Raw genomic sequence first — 21,929 nt, forward strand, 5'->3', positions numbered from 1 at the left:
TGTTTTTATCTGCCGTTTATGAAAAAGAACTCTGATCCCAGCATAATGTGATTATGTATGAGTGTATCGTGTACTAAAAAGTCTTCCTAATGGAGTTCAGTTGACTGAGACAATCATTTTAACAATGGGAGGCTTAAGCCTCACTGAAAGCAGCCATTAATCCAGTGACATCAGCCCATATCTTTTTTTATTCCTATATGTTAGACAAGGACTGACACGATAATGAAGATCTGAAAGAGGCTGAATGACATATATAGTGCAGCACTTAAGTGAAATTGTGTTTTTGCAAGTTTAACTTTTAGCTCTGTTAATTGCTGCAAAAACATAATACATGGCAAAGGAGAATTTTGGCTGCCCTTTGCAAAGCTGATTATGATAATAATAATTTTTATTGTCACAACTAGGCTTACATGAACACTACAATGAAGTTACTGTGCGTAGCCTCTAGTCGCCACATTCCGGTGCCTGTTCTGGTACACTGAGGAAGGATTCAGAATTCAAATTACCTGACAAGCACGTCTTTCAGGACTTGTGGGAGGAAACCGGAGCACCCGGAGGAAACCCACGCAGACACAGGGAGAACGTGCCGACTCCGCACAGACAGTGACCCAGGCCGGGAATCGAAACTGGGTCCCTGGCGCTGTAAGCAACCGTGCTAACCACCATGCTAACCAAGGACCAATGATCTTGCATTTGGAGAATTAGGGAATTATGAAACGCAGAAGGAGGTCAATTCATCCATCAGACCAACACACAAAAGAGGAGCAGAAGGAGGCCACTTAGCCCATCGAACCAGCTCCCCCATGTCACAAGATCGTAGCTGACCTGTTTATGTTTCCAGTTCCGCATTCCCACCCACCCCCGATAACCTTTGAAAGAAGTATCTAATTGGTTCCGCTCCTCATTAGCCACAACCCTGTAAATGTGTCCATTTTCAAGTAGGACAGGAGAACAGCTAATGTGGTTCCACTATTTAAGGAAAGTTGTTGAGATGACCCAGGGAATGACAGACCAGTGGGCCTCGCTTCAGTAGTAAGGAAACTATTGAGAAATTTCTGAAAGAGAGAATCAATCTCCACTTGGAGAGGTGAGGTTTGATCAGGAATAGTCAGCATGGCTTTGTCAGAGGCAAATTATGTGTAACGAATTTCATTGAACTTTTTGAAGAAGTGACCAGGTATGTAGATGAGGGTAGTGCAGTTAATGTACTTTATATGGATTTTAGAAAAGCCTTTGACAAGGTCCCACCTGGGAGATTTATAAATCCAGAGTGGATAGGGAGCAATCACCTGGGGGCTGGTTTAGCACAGGGCTAAAGAGCTGGCTTTTGCAGCAGACCAAGCAGGCCAGCAGCACGGATCATTTCCCGTAACAGCCTCCCCGAACAGGCGCCGGAATGTGGCGACTGGGGGCTTTTCACAGTAACTTCATTTGAAGCCGACTTATGACAATAAGCGATTTTCATTTCATTTAAAGAAGGCAAATGCACATGGGATACAGGGGAACTTGATAAGGTGGATTCAAAATTAACTTAGTGGTAGCAGAAGAGGACGATGACAGATGGCTGCTTTAGTGTCTAGAAGCCAGTGTCCAGTGGTGTACCACCTATTACTTGTCATTTATATAAGCGACATAGATGATTATGTGGGGGTAGGATCAGTAAGTTTGTGGATGATACAAAGGTTGGCCAGGTGGTTAACAGTGGGGTTGAGAGTCTTGGGTGACAGGAAGTTATAGACGGGATGCACAGATAAGTGGCAGATGGAATTTAACCCTGAAACGTGTGAGGTGATACATTTTGGAAGCAGTAATTTGACAAGGAAGTATTCAATGAATGGTACAACACTGGGAAGTTCTGAGGAACACAGGGACTTTGGTGTGTTTGTTCATAGATCTCTGAAGGCAGAAGGGCAGGTTAATAGAGTAGTAAAAAGGCAGATGGGATGCTTGCCTTTATCAATCGAGGCACAGATTACAAAAGCAGGGAGGTCATGTTGGAGTTATGTAGAACTTTGGTGAGGCCACAGCTGGAGTACTGTGTGCAGTTCTGGTCGCCACATTATAGGAAGGATGCGATTGCACTGGAGGGGGTGCAGAGGAGATTCACCAGAATGTTGCCTGGGATGGAACATTTCAATTATGACGAGAGTTTGGATAAGCTTGGGTTGCTTTTGTGGAGCAGAGAAGACTGAGGGGCGACCTGATTGAGGTGTGCAAGATTATGAGGGACATGGACAGGGTGGATAGGGAGCAGCTGTTCCCCTTAGCTGAAGGGTCAGTTATGAGGTGGACACAAGTTCAGGGTGAAGAGCAGGAGGTTTAGGGGGGATTCGAAGCAAAACGTTTTTACCCAGAGAGTGGCGATGGTTAGGAATGCGCTGCCAGGGAAGGTGGTAGAGGCGGGTTGCCTCACATCCTTTAAAAAATACCTGAATGAGCAATTGGCACGTTAGAACATTCAAGACTATGGGCCAAGTGCAGATCAGGTCTTTCTTTTTCACATGTTGTTGCAGATTCGATAGGCCGAAGGGCCTCTTCTGCACTCTGTGATTATGTAATTTATCCAATTCCTTTTGAAATGTTTTCTTACATCTGCCACTGAAAAACAGATCAGGCCAAATGTCCATATTTGCAGGGCCGAGTGAATGGACTGCCTCTGTGCTCCAGCACTGTGTCTAAATTAATAAAAAGTAATAAAACAAAAAAAAAATCCATCAACCAACCACACATTCACTATACCCCACCATGCCAATCTGTGCCAACCCATGCTCCTTTACCTAACCCCCATAAACCCCACAAATCTGTGCCAAATTATTGGTCCTCTATCTATGTTCCATGATCCCATGCCAATTTAGTGCCAACTGTTACAGGTAAGAGGGGGCATTAATTTAATCAGTCATCTCACTGCCTCTACGTAAAAAGGAAGGTGCTTTTGATTATTGATTTCCCCATTTTATGAATGGTGGCGTGTTTCCCCCAATCCTTCAATTCGGACGATTCCAATCCCCTATAAACAACTTGCACAACAAACTGGAGATATAATAAAATAAAAGGATTGGTTAACTTACACACACACAAAACGCGGAAGGAGGTTTCACAAAGTCTGCTATTTTTGCATTCATGCTTTATAAGAGCGACAAGGGAAAGAGAGGAGTACAGAGTCGGACCATCAAAAAATTATAAGTCCCAGTTTTACCTGAGTCCAGAATCCAGAATCAAAAGAATAATGGATTGCATTTTCAGAGGTTAGGTGGCTGACTGTTGCAGGGTAACCCTTCTGTCCAGGAGTGTTTCCAACAGGGGAGAAGGCAAGTGAAGTTGAATGAGGTTTGAAGACACCAGTTCCAATATTCCTGTCGTTCACAGAGTAGCTGAGGGCTAGGCAATTGTACCTGGACAGATCTCCAGATGCTTCTAGCTGCTCGGTGGTAAGATGGTTGCCAGTGGCAGTCTCTTTGCCTGGTGTTACTGTTCTCTTTGAAGGTCAAACAGAAAAATAAAGATGACTTCCAACAGCTTATTAATTAAAAGAATTCGGACAGCACAAATCTTGGTCATGTGACGTTGGTTTCAGGTTGACTAAACAAGGCCCCTGGCTGAAACCCATTGTTTTGGCAATGGTCGATCCATTAACACCACTGCAAGATCTTAAGATTCACAAATATTGTGCTTGATATTGTAGCTATCGAGGGCAGACATGCCATTCCCAGGACTGGAGCTTCGCTTGAGAAATGCAAAGTTTTTGATGTATCTCTGGAACGATATTGTCAGTAGTCACAGAGGACAATAGCACTGACCACAGAGAGCATCCTATCGGGCTGCATCACAGCCTGGGTATGGCAACTGCTCGGCCCAAGACCACAAGAAACTTAAGTGAGTCGTGAACACAGCCCAGTCCATCACACGAACCTGTCTCCCATCTATTGACTCCATCTGCATCTCCCGCTGCCTGGGGAAAGCAGGCAGCAAAATCAAAGACCCCTCCCACCCGGCTTACTCACTCTTCCAACTTCTTCCATTGGTGCAGGAGATGCGAAAATCTGAGAACACGCATAAACAGATTCTTCCCCACTGTTACCAGACTCCTAAATGACCCTCTTATGGACTGGCCTGATTAATACTACATTCCTGTATGCTTCACCCAATACCGGTGTCTATGTATTTACATTGTGTACCTTGTGTTACCCTATTGTGTATTTTATTTTTTTCTTATTTCCTTTTCATATACTAAATGATTTGTTTGAGCTGTTCGCAGAAAAATACTTTTCACTATATCCCGGACACGTAACAATAAACAATTCCATCTAATCCATCCAGCCATTCCACCTCATAAATATTGAGACTCTGATAGTTTGAAAGTATTCTCCTATGAGTCATAGCCAGTCATGGAACGTCTGGTCCATTTAAAAAAAAATAAAAGTGATAATATTTTTACAGAATAGTTCAGTTGACATCGATATATATTTATTTTTCTTCCCATCTCAACTGGGACATCTCATGCCCCACGCAATGCCTTTGGCCCTTACTCTGTGCATGCCAACTCACCTTGAACCATTCCCTGACAGGTTTGACACTTTCTGACAGGTTTGACAGCTCCTCGACAGCTGGACAATTCCTTGACAGTTGGGCAGTTTTTTAAACAGTTTGACAGTTCCGGTGAGTTTCCGCATAAAAAGTGTATAATCATGTTCGATTTTAACAATCCAAAATGGTGCCTTACCTGTGCCAAAAGTGTTCTGGTACCCAATTCAAAGGGGAACCTTACCTCTTCAAAGGCATACCTGGGCTATCTAAATGCACTAACCCAGCTCAGACCTCCTCTTACCTTTCATACTCTGCACACTCCTAATTCCACATTTCTATTCTTCCAAAATTCCATTTCACTGGAGGCCATTGTAAATTCTGCATGCAAACACCCCATCTTGACCTCCCCGTCCAATCCCCTGTGAATAGGAAAAATGCCAGGTTTGGGGGCGGGACTTTAGATTTCCGGCCACTTTCTGGTATTTTGCCAAGACCGAAAGCCTGTCGTCCTGAAAATCTAGGCTAAATTCTCAGGATTAGGAATTTGGATCGCCCAATAATCTAATCGCAATTCCAGTATTATGTTGGGAATTTTACATCTTTGGGACATCTAAAAATGCTGCACAACCAAGGAATTGCCTTTTTGCTCCATACCAATGCTGGTTTGTGAGCAAATGTAGCGGCTGATCTGTGCAGAACTCAGAGCCCGAAAAAACCAAAATGAGTTAAAAGTTCTGGTGGGAGAAAGACCAGTGGCCAGAGTTAATTACCCACCAGAATTGACCAGGTAGCCAAACTGGACATCCAGGGCATGCTGCAGGCAACCAAGAATAAACATCAGAATGCACATTCGAATCATTGGCCGGGATTCTCTCTTACCCGGTGGAACGGAGGGTCTCGGCGTGTTGGAGTGGCGTAAACCACTCCAGCGTCGGGCCGCCCCAAAGGAAGTCTCCGCACCTTTAGGGGCCAAGCCCTCACATTGAGGGCCGAGGCCCGCGCCGGAGTGGTTCCCACTCTGCTGGCTGGCGTGAACGACCTTTGGCGCCACGCCAGCCGGGGCCGAAAGGACTTCGGCGTAAGTTTCCGGCATGCACCGTAGCGTCAGCGGCTGCTGACGTCATACTGGCACATGCACAGGGGAGGGGGTCTCTTCCGCCTCCGCCATGGTCTTCACCAAGAGAGGCGGTTTAATCCACGCCGGCGGGAGAGGCTAGTCAGCGGCGGGACTTCGGCCCATCGCGGGCCGGAGAATCGCCGCGGGGGGCCCGGCGCGGTGCGATTCCCGCCCCCGCCGAACCTCGGGGGGCGGAGAATTTGGGACACGGCGGGGGCGGGATTGACGCCGGCCCTGGGCGATTCTCCAACCCTGCGGGGGGTCGGAGAATCCCGCCCATTGTGTTTTGGCATTTCGCTCTCAGTTGCTCGTTGCAAAAGTATTGGACATTGACATAATCACATGATGTCAAAAATCCAATGAAGAAATGAAAATGAAAATCGCTTATTGTCACGAGTAGGCTTCAATGAAGTTACTGTGAAAAGCCCCTAGTCGCCACATTCTGGTGCCTGTCCGGGGAGGCTGGCACGTGAATCAAACCGTGCTGCTGGCCTGCTTGGTCTGCTTTAAAAGCCAGCAATTTAGCTTGGTGTGGGGAGATGTTTCGATGTTGGGGGACTGTTACGGCCTGATGAGGAGTGGGGAGATCTGACTTCTCTTTCCCCGCTCCCCAGTAGCTTCTCACAGAGGTTTGAATTTAACAAGGATGTGATTTTGCCAATTCTTTAACTATTTAATTGTGTGTCACTTTGTAAGAAATAAGCCAGACAGGTATTCTTGGGTTAAACGTGCAAAGGGTTAGTTTTATTGCAATAAAACCCTCTCAAATCAAAATACAAAAAGTGATAAAAATGTACAACTGCATCCTGCTTCCCAGAAATGCTGCAAACACACATTCAAACCACAAACACGCGGGCAAAAAACACAACTTTACAAAGTATCAGCTGTGAAACTTGGTCAAGTTAAAGTGCAGATTCAATACGGGGAAAGTTAAAAAAAAGTTTCCCTGATTGTACCTGGACTCTGGTTCTTCACTGAAACAGTTGTTTTCAGTTACGGATGTCGAAAGCACCTCTTCTCCTGGAATCAATGATGACAGACAATCCCACAGTGCTTTAGTAGAGTCTGTTTGCTGCAGTGATGAATGTAGTGATTTCTGTATATGTAAATACATGAAGGGTTAATGTGCAGTCAGTACAGTCAGATGATCACGAGAGGGCAACACTGACAGGGAGTATATAAACAAGCTCAATCTTTTTTCCTGCTCTCTTCAGGTGTATTGTGGCTAGAGAACTGGAGCGGGATTCACCGACCCCCCCGCTGGGCTGGTGAATCGCCGGGGGGGGGGAGGGGGGGAGGGGGGGGGTAACCCCGCCCTGCTGCTGGCTGCCGGACTCTCCAGTGGCGGTTTTTCGGCGGGGGCAAGAATCTCGTCGCGCCGGTGGGGGCTGTTGGCAGCGGCCCCCCCGAGTGATTCTATGCCCTGTGGTGGGCCGAGTGGCTGCCCGTTTTCGCCGGGTTCCGCCAACATGTATTACACCAGGTCCGTACCGGCGGGACCTGGCTCTGCGGGCAGCCTGCGGAGTCCTGAGGGGGCGCAGTGGGAATCTGGCCCCAGGTGGGGCCCCCATGGTAGCCTGGCCCGTGATCGAGGCCCACCGATCCGCAGGCAGGCCTGTGCTGTGGGGGCACTCTTTCCCTCCGCGCCGGCCGGTGTAACGGTCCACCATGGCCGGCGTGGAGAAGAACCACCCTGCACATGCGCTGGGATGACGACAGTATACGCTAGCGCTCCCGCGAATGTGCCAACTCATGCCGGCCAGCGGTGGCCCTTCGGTGCAGGTTGGTTCGGCGCCAAGCCCTTCGGCACCGGCTGGCGGGGCGCCAACTCTGCCGGCGCCAGCCTTGCCCCTGAAGGTGAGGAATTCCGGGCGGCCCGACGCCGGAGTGGTTCACGCCACCCCTCGGCGCCGGTACGGCACACCCCGCCAGGAAGGGGAGAATCCCGCCCCAGAAGTATAGTAAGCTCAGAGTGTGTAGTATAATAATCATAGTTAATCTAATTCTATCTTGTTTAATTTGACTACTGGTAAAAGTATTGAAGAATCAAACTCACAAGTAAATTGATTAGTTACTCAATAAATTAATTTGTTATCACTGGATGACTTTGAGTATTCATCATTAAAGTTAAGTTCAACTCGGCATAAACAAATGAGTTTGTAAACACTTTGGTCAGCTAAACAGGGTGCAGACATGAATGAAACATTGTAGAGAGAGAGGAGGGCTCACTTTGCTTCCTCTGGCAAACTGCCCTCTGCTTCAATCCCAATCCCCAAACTCTGTGTTACGTGACTTTGCTCCATGTTGGTTGTATATTTCAAAGCATATGAAGGACTAGCTCATGTAGCTTCCCTTCAGCCATTGCTTCATAGCTGATGTGATTAATTGTTTCAGTCTCCCAGCCATTGACTCCTGAATCCACCCTCCATCTTGATGAGATAGGCAGGAGCAGCTCCCACCTCCAGCGGTGCCAGCGTCTCCGTTGGGGTCTCCGTAGATGTTTCATCTCCATGGAATAGTAGGTGGTTTTGCAGGTGTAAATTAACTGCGACTTCAAACCAGCTTCCTCTGTTTAGCAAAAGGCTTTTTTCAAAAGAATGGGCTCAATAGATATATGTATGCCCATCTGATGAAATCACAAATTAATAATCCGTACTGCGCATCTTTGCAACACCTCCACCTCATGGGGGATGATCCGCGGATCATCGCCGCGTTTCATTACAAGGTGTTCAAAAATAATAGAAAATGTAAGGAACACATGCACACCCTGTCTCACATTTAATCTAATTGAATCTGTTATGTTCCATTGCGGATTCGCTACCCAGGCAATTCTAAACTGAGTTAGAGTCTGGATTGTGAACTATCATACGGCTTTCCCCTTTCAGGTGGTGGTTACAAGCAAAAGGCATCTTCATTGGGCAACATTATTCTTGCATTAGAGTTGTGGTTTTTCTTGTTGTTATTGGAGTCAGGCATTAACGATGATGTTTGTGTTAGAACGCGGTGCCCTTTTCTTTCTTGCAATTCTGATTATGTATTGCTGTTGGCGGCTAGGTCAGTGTTTACCTGTGGGCGCAGGGGGATTTTCTTGCTCCCACTGGCTCTGCCCACGGACCGCTCGGATTGAGCTGCTCTGCGTTTGTATGTAATGCTTCACTGTCCACCTCTCTAACACAAAAATAGCATTATTCAACCCCAGGGCCCTTTACAAAACCTGATTCCTAGGCTGTTGGTAAGTTGTAATTTGATTTTAATCCCTGGCACAGTGTCAGGGGCTGTTTAGCTCACAGGGCTAATCGCTGGCTTTGAAAGCAGACCAAATGCAAGCCAGCAGCACGGTTCGATTCCCGTAACAGCCTCCCCGAACAGGTGCCGGAATGTGGCGACTAGGGGCTTTTCACAGTAACTTCATTTGAAGCCTACTCGTGACAATAAGTGATTTTCATTTCATTTCATTTTTCAGGGCTCCCTTTCTGCACCTTACCTTCAGCGGGCGCAGTGTCCAAACTGCACTTAAAACACGAGAGCAGACATGGCTATGGGTCAAGTGCTGGAAATTGGGATTAGAATGGATACATGCTTGATGGGCGGCACAGACACGATGGGCTACAGGATTTCTTTCCATGCTGTGAAACTCTATGCGGTCGATTCATCATGGGCGCTAGCCCCATGCGGGAATCAGGATGGACCATTGAATCGGGCGTCAGGGCCAAAACAGGATTCTCACCAAGGGGTCAAACCCATTGTGAGTCTCTCGGCCCGTTCCGCCAACCCCGATCAGCTACTCGCCCAGAGCGGGAGGGAACATGCTAACTTCTCATTTATATTCATTTGAAGGTGATGATCAGGCAGGAAACCTGATTCACCGGCCCCCTGGGATGCTTTTGCCGCCCACCCCCCCCAAGCCAGAAGTTACACAGGCGTGAATTAGTGCAGGTCCTGACAAGTGAGGACCTGTTGCGTTTGATAAAATTTCCCATGGCAGGTTGATGGAAAAAGTGAAGTCGTATAGGGTTCAGGGTGTACTAGCTAGATGGATAAAGAACTGGCTGGGCAACAGGAGACAGAGAGTAGTGGTGGAAGGGAATGTCTCAAAATGGAGTATGGTGACTAGTGGTGTTCCACAGGGATCCGTGCTCGGACCACTGTTGTTTGTGATCTACATAAATGACCTGGAGGGAGGTATAGGTGGTCTGATTAGCAAGTTTGCAGATGATACTAAGATTGGTGGAGTTGCAGATAGCGAGGAGGACTGTCAGAGAATACAACAAAATATAGATAGATTGCAGAGTTGGGCAGAGAAATGGCAGATGGAGTTCAATCCAAGCAAATGCAAGGTGATGCATTTTGGAAGATCAAATTCAAGAGCGGACTATATGGTCAATGGAAGGGTCTTGGGGAAAATTGATGTACAAAGAGATCTGGGAGTTCAGGTCCATTGTCCCCTGAAGGTGGCAACGCAGGTGGATAGGGTGGTCAAGAAGACATACAGCATGCTTGCCTTCATCGGAAGGGGTATTGAGTACAAGAGTTGGCAGGTCATGTTACAGTTGTATAGAACTTTGGTTCGGCCATGTTTGGAATACTGCGTGCAGTTCTGGTCGCCACATTACCAGAAGGATGTGGATGCTTTGGAGAGGGTGCAGAGGAGGTTCACCAGGATGTTGCCTGGTATGGAGGGTGCTAGATATGAAGAAAGGTTGAGTAGATTAGGATTGTTTTCATTGGAAAGACGGAGGTTGAGGGGGGACCTGATTAAGGTCCACAAAATTATGAGAGGTATGGACAGGGTAGATAGCAACAAGCTTTTCCCAAGAGAGGGGGTGTCAGTTACAAGGGGTCATGATTTCAAGGTGAGAGGGGGAAAGTTTAAGGGAGATGTGCGTGGAAAGTTTTTTACGCAGAGGGTGGTGGGCGCCTGGAACGCTTTGCCAGCGGAGGTGGTAGAGGCGGGCACGATAGCATCATTTAAGAGGCACCTGGACAGGTATATGAACGGGCGGGGAACAGAGGGAAGTAGACCTTGGAAAATAGGAGACAGGTTTAGATAAAGAATCTGGATCGGTGCGGCTGGGAGGGCCGAAGGGCCTGTTCCTGTGCTGTAATTTTCTTTGTTCTTTGTTCTTTGTTGCTAAGGACTCCAAGGCGAGGCACGGGAGTGAGTGCACTGTCTGCACTTACCTCCAGGGTGTGGAGGAGGGTCTTTCTGGGGAGGTGGGGGTTTGTGGGGGGGATTGTGTGCTGGGCTGAGGAGGGGAGTCCTGCCATGTGACACACATGATGGGAAAGACCCCTGACCTGAGCTCCTCCAGCCCAGCCCAACCCACCCCCACCACACCCTGGAGGTAAGTGCAGACAGTGCACTCACTCCCGTGCCTCGCCTTGGAGTCCTTAGCAACAAAGAACAAACAACAAAGAAAATTACAGCACAGGAACAGGCCCTTCGGCCCTCCCAGCCGCACCGATCCAGATTCTTTATCTAAACCTGTCTCCTATTTTCCAAGGTCTACTTCCCTCTGTTCCCGCCCGTTCATATACCTGTCCAGGTGCATCTTAAATAATGCTATCGTGCCCGCCTCTACCACCTCCGCTGGTAAAGCATTCCAGGCACCCACCACCCTCTGCGTAAAAAACTTTCCACGCAGTTTTTAGTGCGACCAATCCGCAGATTTCTGTAGGTTCTGCCTAATGGAAGGTTCTGGAAGACGGCACAGCTGAGGTGGGAGGGGTCTCTGATAATGCTGTCTGCCTTCCTGAGGCAGCGGGAGGTGTAGACAGAATCAATGTGGGGGTGGCAAGCTTGGGTGATGCGTTGGGCTGAGTTGACCACACTCTGCAGTTTCTTGTGATCCTGGACCGAGCAGTTGCCAAGGGGGGAGCTGAGGAGGTCCTGAAGGGGCGACAGAGGGGTGGCCTGAAAGAAGGGAGGGGGGGGCATTTGGTGAGCCCAGAATAGGGTGTGACTCACTTGGATACGTGGGGGAGCTTCGCCAGCGATTGGGGGGGGGACATTGTCAGCGATGGGTGGGGAGCTGCAATATTAGTTTGAAATTGGGACACCATATTTTTAAAACGGTGCCGCGATCTATGAGGACCTGTCAGCGGGTTTCGAACCTGCCCCTCTCATTGCTGGCGCAAAACCCGCTCGGTGCCAAAAAATTTCTAAATGGCTGTGAGTCCCCCCTGAGCAGGACTGCTGATGTCAGCGCAGAACATTCCGCTATTCCCATTGGCAGCTGTACTTTGCTTTTATTCGGGAGAATCGCAGCTTTGACTCTTAACTCTGTGGCCGCGATTCAACCAGAAAAAATCTATGTCTGGTTTTGGGTGTGTTTAGCGGGGTGTTTCTGAGTGGTTGCAGCGTAGAAAGGCACCCCGCTATTTAATGACACTTTGCCGGGTTTTTTTTACCTTGGGGAGTCTCTCTCCACCGAGGCCTCTCTTGAGTCGCTTTCCGTTGGCGGGCGAACAAGAAATGCTGCTCGCAGATTGGGTGCCATTTTGGCAGGATTCCCGATCTTTAATAACCCCCCTTTCAGCTCCCCCCCCATTTCTGACCCCCTACCTTCTCGCAGAACTTCAGGGCAGCCCTCAGGAATACCCCCTTGCATCCCCTTACACCTGGTAAGGACCCCTCCCCCACCCCGGGCCCAATCCCTGGCATAGCCAACCTGGCCCCGGGTCACCCTGGTGCTACCACCCTGGTACCATGGCAATGCCCCTCCATCTTGGTCGTGCTAAGGTGGCACTGCTTGGGTGGCCCTGTCAGGGTGCCAGGCTGATAATGCCAAGGAGCCCGGGTACCAGAGGGGGTGGCAGTGTGCCACCTTGCCCTATCCCTGACCATCTGGGATCTCTAACGGCCTGGGAGACCCCCTTCCAGGTGCCAATATGACTGGTTCACGTTTGTGGAAACCTAAACGTGCCCTGGCAAGGTCTCCCAAGCATGGCCAAAATGTTCTGGATACCGCGAGAATCCTGTGAACACATCTGGCGGGGTGGATGACATCATTCATTCCCTTCCTGCCCGAGTTGGTGCTTCAGGCATGGGTCAGGTCGTTCTGACCTGCTTTGCGATGGCCTCCCAGACTGGAGACACAAAGTTGCTGCATTTCCTCAAGGCATCTCTGGGATACAGGACATGTCTGTGTTCCCGCACTCCTCCGATCGAGGCCTCGAGCGTTTGGTGGGGTGAAGTGGGGTGAAGTGGGGTGAAGTGGGGTGAAGTGGGGTGAAGTGGGGTGAAGTGGGGTGAAGTGGGGTGCTGCCTTCTGCCTTCCTTTTGAAGGTTTCAGCTTTAGTGGTGGCTGGAAGAGATCGCCGTAAGTTTCCTGAAGGCAGGTGGTCCGGAGAGACAGAGAGAATTACGTGTTGGATTGGAGTTTAAATATGGTGTCCGGACCTTTGAACCCACCAGCCGGCGGTGTCGGCCTGATCACCTGCCAACTCGCCAGGTGATTCAGCCGAATACTCACCTGTGCGTAATGAATGGGCGTGAGCTGCCCCCATTCAGGCCGGCAGGGTGGGCGCTGGCAGAACAACCTGCGACCACACTTGGTCTCATCAATGGTCATTTCTGCTCAGGCTTCCCAAAGGTAGACAGGCAGCTGTCCTCACAGGCGACGGCGAGTTAACCCAGCGATCACAGTAACCTTGGATCTGATATTCTCACAGGCGAGAGGCTGTTGAAGCTGAGACAGGCCGAAAAGGAAAGCAAAGAAGGAAGGGAAGAAAAGTCCCCCGACTTTTAAAAGAGGAAATTCTGAGGAGAGCCTGATAGTGAAACACCCCGTGGTCATTTCAAGGTTGTTGACGGGTGAGGAAACCTGCAGTGTAGTCTTTGGTCAGACACTTATCCATGGGCATGAACGTAGTCAGCTTGAGGCCTCTCGCAAGTTATGTGACGCTCAAAACGCCTCGCAGGATTTAACAAAATCCCGTCAGACATCGTAGGGATCTCGTCCTCACCGGGCGTAATCCAGATCTGCATATTTTGACCTTCCTCCAGGTGTAGATCTCCTGTAGGAGGCAGGGTGGGGCCCTCGGGAACCCACGGGGGGATGCGTTTCTGTCAGACACACTGGGGGCCTCCTCCCAGGACACCCCAACGGCGTGCAACTACTCACATCTTCTCTTCATTCCCTCTGTCAGCATTCTGCAGAGACCGTTCCCTCCGAGACAATCTAGTCTACTCCTCCACAATACCCAGTACCTCTCACATCACCCCTCTGCTTGTGCCCACGCCCACTCCAGCAACCCAGGCCACCGAGGGCAATTCTGCACCTGAGCAGGTGACCACTATCAGACCAGGCCTCAGACCACCAGAGGATGTCCACCAAGGTTATCACAGACATGAGGACGGAGCAGTCAGCAGAGTGCCTCACTGCTGCGGATGTCAGGGTTGTACACAATCACCGCGGTAAGGTTAGGAAAGTTGAGAAATTCTGATGTCACTGTTGCTTCATGGAGGGCAGCACGGTGGCACAGTGGTTAGCCCTGCTGCCTCACGGCGCCGGGGACTCCGGTTCGATCCCGGCCCTGGGTCACGGCCAGTGTGGAGTTTGCACATTCTCCCCATGTCTGCGTGGGCCTCACCCTCACTGCCCAAAAAGATGTGCAGGGTGGGTGGATTGGCCACGCTAAATTGCCCCTTAATTGGAAAAAAAAAAGAATTGGGGACTCGAAATTTATTTCAAAAAAACTTTTGCTTTATGAGTGTGCTGTCACTGTCAATAAATTGTACCTTTGTGAATACATTTGAGGTTATGTGAATGCTTTGGTCAACTGAAGACATTGTGAATTTATACATTGGAATCCTCTAATGTTGAGGTTTTGCCTTCCTCATACTCTGTGATCATGTCCCTCTCTGAGATTCATGTGAGTTCAATTTCAGTGCAGCTAGTCTCTGCACCCTTGTGTGATACCAGGGCGATGTGAAGTTTTTGATGTCAGCATTTCTAACCCTTCATCCTCAAAGAAAACCATTGAGTAAGGGCAAGTCATCAGTGTTGATACCTTAACGGTATTTGTGACTCCCCAGTGATAATGCGAGAGCACAAGATATGCACAGGAGGGAGGGATTCCGAGGCATGTTCTCATCTCAATTACGGCAGTGCTTACATCATTAGATGGGGGCGAAGCCGTCAAGTCTTCTCCCACCTGCCCCCGTTCGTCAGTGGGATCTTCATTCTCAGAGTGAACGTATTCCCAGGACACCATGGACTGAAGCTGAGATAATGGGCTGGTGATTAATGAGGTCAGACTGCAGATGTGTGAATGTTGGTCTTATTCTCGCTGCGATTGGCTGAGATGAAAAGGCCATTGAGATCTGAGAGAGATGTAGCCATCTGCCCTCACTTCAGCTATCTGGACTACAGCTCTTCACACCCGACACTCTGTAAGGACTCCATCCCTTTCAGCTCCTTCGCCTCCGTCACATTTGTTCCGATGATGCCACTTTCCAAAATGGTGCTTCGAAAATGTGTTCCTTCTTCCTCAACCCGTGATTTCCCACCTACAGTTGTGGACAGGGCCATCAACAGTGTGCGGTCCATCTCCCGCGCCACTACCCTTGCCCCCTCCACTCCCTCCCAGAACAAGGATAGAGTCCCCCTCGTCCTCACATTTCATCCACCAGCCTCCGTATGCAAAGCATAATCCTCCGCCATTTTCGCCAACTCCAGCGTGATGCCACCACCAAACACATCTTCCCTTCACTCCCTCTGTCAGCATTCTGCAGAGACCGCTCCCTCCGAGACAATCTAGTCCACTCCTCCACCATACCCAGTACCTCTCCCATCACCCATGGCGCCTTCCCATGCAGTCGCAGAAGGTGTAACACCTGCCCCTTTACCTCTTCCATGCTTAACATCCCAGGCCCAAAACACTCATTCCAGGTTAAGCAGCGTTTCACTTGCATCTCTTCCAATTTGGTCTACTGCATTCGCTGCTCCCAATGTGGTCTCCTCTATATCGGAGAGACCAAACACAGACTGGGTGATCGCTTTGCTGAGCATCTTCGGTCTTTGCCCATTCAGGATCCTGACCTTCCTGTTGCTTGCCATTTTAACAAAAGACCCTGCTCCCATGCCCCCATGTCTGTTCTTGGCCTGCTGCAATGTTCCAGTGAAGCTCAACGCAAACTGGAGGAATATCATCTCATCTTCCGTTTAGGCACTGAACATCAAATTCAACAACTTCAGATGATCAGCCCCACCGCGACCCATTTGTTTTCATCCCATTTTATTTTAACTGTCTTTTACAATTTCTTTCTTTCTTAATATATATTTAATTCCCACCCCCAATCTTATCCACCTTTCCTTCACCTTTCTCCTCTTTGCTTCCCCCTTCCCCTCCCGCCTCATCTACAATGCATCCTCTGATGTTAGTTTCTCTGCTGTTTGACCTTTCACATCTTTTGTTCTCTCTGGGGACTGCCATTAACACTCTTTCCCCTTGGTTTTTTTGTCCATTAGCACCCAGTTTCCCTGGGTTTCTGTGGCTGTGATGCATCTTTCATTCTCACTCCACAGTATAAATATTTCCCACTTCCTCTGTCTGTTAGCTTTGACAAAGAGTCATCGGACTCGAAACGTTAGCTCTTTTCTGTCCTTACAGATGCTGCCAGACCTGCAGAGATTTTCCAGCATTTTTTCAGATTCCAGCATCCGCAGTAATTTGCTTTTGCCCTCACTTCACTTCACTCTTCCTGGAACCTGTCAGCAATTATAGTATCACAGCCATGACTCCCATATCGTCCTTCCTCCATGGGGTCTTCATGTTCATACTCTCCCTCTGCAGCCTCCTGAGCTTCCTGGACTCCAGATCGCCCTCTGGCAAGTGATCACTTCTTTGCATTGCCAGATTGTGAAGGACACAACACACTGAGATGTTGCGGGAAACCTTATTGGGGATGTTTTACAGTGAGCCATCCGAGCTGACAAAGTACCTGAAACGCATCTTCAGGAGAATAAGTACTGCTCTATATGGGAGTGTGTGCAGCTGTGAGCAATGTGTTGTACCTCTTACTGGAACAGCTCTGAGGGCAACGCACCATGTCTTCAGCCAGAGTTTCCGTGGATACCTCTTATCCCGAAGCAATACTAAGGATGACACTAAAATAGCTGGGAAAGCAGGCAGTGAAGAGGAGATAAAAAAATTTCAGACTGTTATAGATAGGCTCAGAGATTGGACCAATATTTGCAATATCCAATCCAAGCCACAGTGCTGGTCAGTGTGTGAACCGGTGGCATTAGTCCCGCAGCTCATGCGGACAACGTCAGCAAAGAGCAGGAAGGGACCAACTCTAGGACCTTAGCAAGTTGGCGCTCACCACAACAAGAGCGGTGCAGCACGATGGCAGGTAGGCTACGTATATTACACTCATCTCAAAGTTTCCGAGCAAACTGAGGTCTGACTTATGCGTGCCGCACATTTTCAACCAGGTTTGGGGCCGACGTAATTCACACTGGTGTGACGAAAGATTGGAAGGTGTGGGGAGATTCTGGCGAGCAGCTATTTTAATGAGCGTGCACGAGATTTAAAGGAGGTCTTGTGGCTCAGTCGGTCGCTGATCCTGAGCCACAAGCTCCCGGTTCGAGTCCCACCCCAGGACTTGTTCACCAAGGATTGTCTGTTTGTAACGCGGCCAAAAAGGTTGAGTGTGTCAAACTATAATTCCTTCCAAACATGTCAATGGCTGGCGGTAAGAGCAGGAGACGCTCCTGAACAGCCACACTTCAAGTGAAGTGGCGGCCCTCAAGGACTAATCCTCTGACAACAGACCTGTTCTGGGAATTCCGAGCTATGGAACAGACAGAACTCTCCCTCTGTGCACCATTCGGTGCAGGAATAGAATTAGAATGAGATTTAAATTCACGCCACTTGGCAGTGTGACGACCACCCTGCCATTAACCCATCACCTTGCCATCACCCCCCAACGCCGGGACACTCTCTCTCTCTCTCCCCCCCCCCCTCCCAACGCCGGAACACTCTCTCTCCCTCTCCCCCTCCCCCAACGCCGGGACACTCTCTCTCTCTCCCCCCCCCGCAATGCCAGGACACTCTCTCTCTCTCCCCCCCCCGCAATGCCAGGACACTCTCTCTCTCTCTCTCCCCCCCCCCCCCCCTAACGCCGGCCATGGTACTGCCGTGCCAATCGGGGCCCTGGATGCCCAAAACGGGCATGTTGAGGCCGTTTTTATGATGGCAGCAAGCAGGTGTGTTTGCTGCCGTAAAAACGGCCGTAAAGGCCTGGGAACTCGGCCCATTGGCCAGGGGAGAATCGCTGTTCGGTGTAAAAAACGGCGAGCAGCGATTCGTGTCGTGGGGCGGCCGTGGGGGGGGGGGGGGGAATAGTGGGAGGGCGTGAAAAATGTCGGGGACTCCCTCCCGCTATTCTCTGACCAATCGTGGGCAGCGGAGAATCGCGCCCCTAGTCTGCGAGAAACATGAGAGGATGCAGGGAAAGATCACATAAAGGGTTAATAGCAGCTGCAAAGGACAGGATTATAAAATGCAGATTCGTTCTCACAAGCAGGCTTAGCAAATGCACAGGATTCTTGTATTAAGCTAAAAACAATGTCTCACACCTTCATTGAATGTAACTATCTTAGGAAGCATCTGGAAAAGGAAAGGATTAGGTTCAGTTGAATTTGGTGTCAATTCTAAGTGTGAAATTCTACTAACATCAAGTAAATTAAAGAAAATTGGAGACTATCTACCTACGAGAAACATAATTTAAAGTCAAAATCAAAGGCAAAATTATGAGCTGGGAACAATTGGAAAATCAAACTATTGAAATCGCAGGAATTAAAAGTAACACCTCTTGAAACCAAAGCATTTTGAATATCACAAAGGAACTTTGAACATCACAAAGAACAAGGTAATCAGATCTGAGAGGTGAGATTATGCCCAAAATTAATACTTAGTTTTATTAGAATGTTTAGATCAAAGATACTTTTTACAATCAAAGTGAAATAAGTTAATTTACAATAGGATCATAAAAACTGAATAACTGTAAGAAAGGGAATATAAACCCAGAGACCAGAAGCAGAAGCGGGGGAGAACTCAGAGAAAGGAGAGAAGCATATTCAGCTTTCACAGCTCGGTCATGGGAAAGATGAGACAAGCAGCCGAGCTTAAACAGCTATACATCTAAGAAAGACTAGAATTTAAGCAGGAGTCAGAGTCAACTGAGAGATTGCTAGCAGAGCTAGCTCTTATAGCTCAGTACATGGGATCGACAAGACACAGCAACGGAGCTAACTAGCGAATACATCTCAAGAAGACCAGACTTTAAAGAAGATTGATTGTCAAGGTGGGCCTGAAGGTCCCTTCAACCAACCAGCAGGATCCAGAAGCAAGATCTTTTACCTTTCTGTAAAGAAAGTGATTTCAGATTTTAAATGAAAAAATATAATAATAAAATAACTTAGTTTAACCTGAAACAGTGGTTATTCCTAAAGTCTACTTTACTTACTTAGCAATGCAGGACCCAGGACATCGATGCTACTAAGTGGTAAGTAGATAAAATCTTCGGTGAAGATAAGGGTTATACCGGGGGATAACTTGAAAATATAGTTTGACCTGAATAGCACCCACTGAAGCCTGCATCGGAGTCAGGGAGTGAGAATCCCTGTTCACCATTTAGAATGTCGGCCCTTTTTAGTATGGGGGGAATTCTAAGATAATGGTGAGTTTTCAAAAACAGTACGTACATAGTAAACACAAGTATAATTGACAGTGTACATTGACATTGGTCCATCAACAAACAGTGATTGGTTACAGTGCAGAACAAGGTGAAACAAGAGCAGTATAGAGTGTCGTGAATTGTGTTCTTACAGGGAACAGATCAGTCCGAGGGGGAATCGTTGAGGAGTCTGGTAACTGTGGGGAAGAAGCTGTTCCTATTTCTGGATGTGTGGGCCTTCAGACTTCTGTATCTTCTGCCTGATGGAAGGGTAAGGAAGAAGGCAAAGCCTGGGTATGAGAGGTCTCTGGCAATGCTGTCTGCCTTCCTGAGGCAGCGGGAGGTGTAGACAGAATCAATGTGAGGGTGGCAAGCTTGTGTGGTGAGTTGGGCTGAGTTGCCATCCCAAGCTGTGATGCAGCCGGATGTAACTTCCCTTTCGCCATTGCTTCATAGCTGACGTGATTATTGTTTCAGTGTCCCAGCTATTGACTCCTGAATCCACTCTCCATCTTGATGAGATCGGCAGGAGCAGCTCACACCTCCAGCGGTGTCAGTGTCTCCAGTGGGGTCTCCGTAGACTTTTAGTCTCCATGGAATGAGATTTCACAGGGTGTAAATTAACTGCTACTTCATATTTAGCAAAAGTGTTTTTTTTAAATGGCTCAATAGATATATATGACGAGCTGCTGAAACTGCAAATTACTATTCTGTGCAGCACATCTTCAGAACAGTGACTAACAGCAGGCCAGGGAGTTGCAGCGATGAGGGAGAACACAGATAGGTCCTTCCTCAACTGACAATCCCATCAACGGTGGATGCAGATTCTAAGTCAATATATGGAACCAAAGGGGAGTGGAACTACGGTGGCAAATGAGGCAATTTTATTCCTCTCACTCTGCTCTGAAAAACACACGATTCTGTAAATAACGTTGGTAATACTTTTCCACCCTCAGCCTGTGCACCACTCCGTTCAATTTCCAAATGCACCAGCAGCCCTCCAGATCTTTACACATGAATGCACCCTCGCAATGTGTTAGGTACATGATCATTGCAACACCACAAAATCCTCATCTCTGGTAGCTTGCTCCTTCTTCACATAATCTAAGATGTATCCTGTGCAGAAGATCAAGTCATTATCTTTACAGCCAATTACAGGACACTAGTGACTAAGTCAATAGAGTGAGAGGCGCAGTGGCTAGCACTCTGGCTCACGGCACCGAGGGCCTGCGTTCAATCGCGGCCCCGGGTCACTGTCCGTGTGGAGTTCGCACATTCTCCCCATGTCTGCGTGGGTTTCACCCCCACAACCCAACGATGGTCAGGATATCAGATTGGCCACAGTAAATTACCCCTTAATTGGAAAAATTGGGGGCATGGTAGCACAGCGGTTAGCACAGTGGCTTTACAGCTCCAGGGTCCCAGGTTCGATTCCCGGCTTGGGTCACAGGTTAGGTGGATTGGCCATGCTAAATTGCCCTTACCAAAAAAGGTTAGGATGGGTAATTGGGTTACGGGGATAGGGTGGAAGTGAGGGCTTAAATGGTCGGTGCAGGCTCGATGGGCCAAATGGCCTCCTTCTGCACTGTATGTTCTATGTTCTATGCACCCTCACATCTCACCTGGGGATGAGGAGGTGTATGTAGCACAGAACAGAAGCAAAAACATTACCGAGAGACAGATGGAGGAAGGGGGACAAGCGGCAAGGAATCAACACTGTTGGTAACCAAGCAATGGAGAAAATGATGAGCTGAACAAAGAGAGATTATAAGTGCAACTCCAGCGATGACCTTTGACCTAAAAAAAACATCAGAATAATCAGTAATTTCTTTAAATTGCCAATGGAATCTGTAATTGTTTTTAAAAAGGACTTTTAAGAGTTTTCATCAATTGTAGAGGTTCAATTGTAATTTTCTTGATCAGTAAGAAATACTGATGCACGAGACCTGGTGGTCTTCAATCTGAAAGTGACACCAACAGGAAGGAAGTTAAGAAAGAAACCATCTGCCTGGCAGCCACAAAAGAAAGCTGCTGCCAAAAAGGAGAGCTATAAGCAGGCGAGCTGGTGGGTGAAGGCAACCTGCACATAGATGCAGGCATATGGAGAAAGTAGAGAGAGACAGAAAGAAAAGCACAGGGAATTATTGTGAGAGAAGGAAGAAAACACTCTCAAGAAATGGTCAGTTATCCTGTTTGGCGGAATGGGAAGCAGGAAGCCTTCAAAGTACAGTGCAAGCTAGTTAAGAAGTGGAAGAGTTGGAAAACCTGGAGGCGCTAAAGAGATGGATGTTTACCACCAAACTGTGACCAAACTGTGAATCAGAGTGTTATTGTTGCTCAGCTGAAATGGAACTGTGGAAACACACATCATCTGGACCACACTGCACCAAGGGGAAAGAGAGGTTGTAGAAGTGTGCCTTGCTGATGATAATGAGACTCGTTAAACTCAAACTGGAAAGCTGTTCTCCATGGGACTCCAGGGGCGGGATTCTCCCGTACCCGGCTGGGGGGGGGTCCCAGTGGGACCGAGTGGCGTGAACCACTCTGGCGTCGGCCTGCCTGATTCCGCACCTTCAGGGCTAGGCTGGCGCCGGAGTG

The sequence above is a fragment of the Scyliorhinus canicula genome, chromosome 4 (assembly GCF_902713615.1).
Source record: "Scyliorhinus canicula chromosome 4, sScyCan1.1, whole genome shotgun sequence".
Classification (NCBI taxonomy): Eukaryota; Metazoa; Chordata; class Chondrichthyes; order Carcharhiniformes; family Scyliorhinidae; genus Scyliorhinus; species Scyliorhinus canicula.